General features: G+C 37.4%; 1 non-coding gene across 1 annotated transcript; it reads right to left on the bottom strand.

The window, feature by feature from the left end:
- Window positions 1-3,006: 3,006 nt before the first annotated feature.
- Window positions 3,007-3,137, bottom strand: LOC123571490 (small nucleolar RNA SNORA20). The gene has a single exon (XR_006695646.2). It is a non-coding gene; the product is annotated as a small nucleolar RNA SNORA20 (small nucleolar RNA).
- Between the last annotated feature and the right edge of the window lie 675 nt (window positions 3,138-3,812).

Raw genomic sequence — 3,812 nt, 5'->3', positions numbered from 1 at the left:
ACATATACTATCTTCTTTATTTTTAAAAATGCTTCATCAAATATTTGTAAGATCAAGGAAATATAAATTGTTATGACAAAGCCTATGATCAAGAGTCCCTCTCATCCCAGTCCCTGTCTGATATGGTTTGGCTGTGTCTCCACCCAAATCTCATCTTGAATTTTAGCTCCCACAATTCCCACATATTGTGGGAGGGACCTGGTGGGAGGTAATTGATCATGGGGGTGGGTCTTTCCTGTGCTTTTCTCATTACATGAATAAGTCTCATGAGATCTGGTGGTTTTATAAAGCGGAGTTCTCCTGCACACACTCTTTTTGCCTGCCGCCACGTAAGACATGCCTTCGCTTCTCCTTTGCCTTCCTCCACGATTGTGAGGCCTCCCCAGCCATGCTGAACTGTAAGTCCACTAAACCTCTTTCCTTTATAAATTACCCAGCCTCAGGTATGTCTTTATTAGCAGATTGAGAACAAACTAATACACTGTCATAGGCAGAAAAATGATCCCCTAAGATGCCCACATCATTTTATCTGGAACTTGAGTATATGTTATATCCCATGATGAAGGGAATTATGGTTGCAGATGGAAGTCGATAGGCTAAACTTCAAATAGAGAGATTATCCTGCGTTACCCAGGTGGGTTCTACATGATCCTTAAAATTGGAAGAAGGCGTTAGAGGAAGAATCAGCCCGATGTTGCTGCCTTTGAAAACATTAGAAGGGATGATGAAAAGAGGAATGGCAGCAACTTCTAGAAGCTGGAACATGCAAGGAAACAGATTCTCCCCTACAGAGAGAACCCAGCTCTTCCAAAACCGTGGTTTCAGCCCAGCGACATTCATTGAGGACTCTGGACTTTCAGAACTGTACGATAATAAATGTTTGTTGTTATAAGAAATCAAGTTTATGGCAATTTGTTAGAGCAGCCATAGCAAACTACTTCCAGTGCACACACATCATGCCATGGAATTATGTACCTATCATTCCCTCAATTTGTACACAATTTTGCTCCACAGAGATATATTCATTGTATAATTTTTTAGTGGTCTTAACTGCACATGATTGGGGTCACATTGCATACCCTCTTGTGGAACTTGATATTCTCCATAAGCTTTGTCTATGAGACACATGCAGACTTATAGATGTAGTTATGCTTCATTTCTCTTTATTTCATCACTATGTCACAAGCATATTTTTAGGATGATGGTATATCTTAGGTTCCCCCATAGATACCCCATTTACACACAGTTTAGTTACTGTTAATGTCCCACCTATTAACAGATGTGTTGAACCTGCCTTTGCAAGTTATTATCAGTGAGAAAATTATAACAGTAAGCTAAGCCAACCCAATCCCCATCTTGCCTATCCCTTAATTATTCCTGGGCTATTGGGCCAAATTAACTTTGGAAGACACTTAGGCTACAGTTAAAATGATAATAGGCCTTGCCCCAAAACCACTTTTGTAAAGTTGACGGGAGGCCATCAGCCCGGGGAGAGGAGAGGAGCTTGAGTCCTGCAGACATAAAGGATTGTCAGCCATTATTCCAGAGGTTATAAGATACGCAACTTCCCCAATTACTCCTGCAAATAAAACACTATTGCAGATTGGCCTTTTGAGATATCTTTCCAGGATTTTTGCTTGTCAGACACCCATGGCTCCACATGGACCAACAACCCCACTTCTGTGGCCCCACCCAGAAGTAATTTGGCCCAACAGGAGGACAGCTTCAACCCCCTACGATTTCATCTCCACCCCAATCAATCAGCAGCACGCTCCTGTTACCTGGCCCCCCCCACCCATCCATCCAAACTGCCCTTGAAAAAACCCTAACTTAGGAACTTTGAATGAGATGATTTGCACAGGACTCCACCTCCCACATGGCATGGCCAAGCTTGTGTCTATTAAACTCTTTCTCTACTACAAAGTCATGGTCTTTCTTTCTGCAGTGTGCAGGAAGAACCTCTCAGGTGGTTACAAGGTGAGTTCTACCCATTTTAAGGCTACCATCAACAATGTTGATAAGAGCATAATTGCACATGTCTCTTTAGGAAACATAGCCAGAAGGCAAAAGAATGGGTTTAGGATATATATTTTACTTTTCAGATAATGAATACCAAATTGTTCCACAAAAATATCACAACAAAACACACTCTGACTCACAGTATGTGAGTTTCTGTTGTCTTTAAGAGAGATTTCATAGCTATTGTCAGATTTCTAAATATTTGCAATCTCACGGATGTAAAATGCTAAGGTTTTACAGTTTAGTTTTTATTTTTCAAGTTACAAATGAGGTTGATTGTGTTTGTTGGCCATAAATATTTTATTGTCTTTGAAATGTAGCATTGAAACTCAAATACTATTTTATGGTTTTTTACAATCGAGTTTTGAAGTGTTTAACGTATTTCAGATATTTACCCTTTGATGTTTATGTCTAGGTTATTCAAACTATTTATAACCCAAAAGAAACATATTTGAAAGTGAAAGGATACACTATTATTTCTGAACAAACTGGGACATATGGAAGCCTAAATCTTTGTTGCAAATATCAGCTGTTAATGAATAGCATTTAAAGTTTTAATATAAAAACTTAATCTTTTTATTTACTTATTTATATTTATTTTTATTCTTTATTTAAGAAATACTTGGCTGGGCATGGTGGCTCATGTTTGTAGTCCCAGCTACTGAGGAGGCTGAGGCAGGAGGCTCACTTGAGCCCAGGAGGTAGAGGCTGCAGTGAGCCGTGACTTTGCTACTGCACTCCAGTCTGGGCAACAAAGCCAGATGCTGTCTCTTAAAAAATATATATATATATATATAAAAATATATACATATATTTATATATGTAATATATATTTATAGATGTAATATATGCATATAATATACAAAAATTACATGTAATATATATTTATATATACAAATATATGTAATATATTTTACATTACATATATTATGTATATTTATATATAAATATATATAGATGTAATATGTACTTATATATAATATATAAATATATATAGTCCATGCAGAAGAGATGAAAATAGTTACTTGATGCCAATTTACAATGGCCCGATATTATTTTTTCCCATGAGTATAACTGGTCATATCATTGTGAGACTATACCAGCAAATAAATGGGAAAGCACAAGAACTTTTTTTAAGATCTCTCTAGAAGTGAATTTTTTAGATGTGGAATGGGGCTTTTTCCTAGTATCCCAGCACTACTTGATAAATAATCTCTCTTTTCTCCACTGTTTGGTAATTGCATTTCTCTTATACAAATGTTTTTATGTTTCCTAGTTCTGGTTCTAATCCCTCCCATTTGAGCCATCAATATTTAATCCCTCTATATTCACCTTACTGTCTTCATTACTACAACTTCTGGAACCCTTGGCACACTTTTGGACAAGTTCTGATCTTTGCATTCATCTTCAGAAGACTGTTTTCTGTTCCCGTTTCAGCTAAAGCCAATAGATCCACTCTAATCCTAAAGCAATTGTAATGGTATATACATTTAGTGGGACAAGTGAAGGAGCAGGCTTTATGCTGGCTTTCTAGGTAAGATTCCCAGAAAAGTTTCTAGAATCACTAAAATTTATGGGTCTTTTTTCCTTTGCTATGATTTTAGAAAGCTGGAATTCTGAGAGGTATGTCCTCCAGTTGACACAGATGGACCCCATATGTCTCAGTCCCTTCAGGCTGCTATAACAAAAACACCGTAAACTGAATGGTTTAGAAAAAAACAGACATTTATTGCTCACAGTTCTGACTGCCAGAAGTTGAAGATTAAGGCGTGGCAAATTCAGTGTCTGGTGAA

Source organism: Macaca fascicularis, chromosome X (genome assembly GCF_037993035.2).
Source record: "Macaca fascicularis isolate 582-1 chromosome X, T2T-MFA8v1.1".
In the NCBI taxonomy this organism is placed as follows: domain Eukaryota; kingdom Metazoa; phylum Chordata; class Mammalia; order Primates; family Cercopithecidae; genus Macaca; species Macaca fascicularis.
This window is presented reverse-complemented; position numbering and strand designations above follow the sequence as displayed.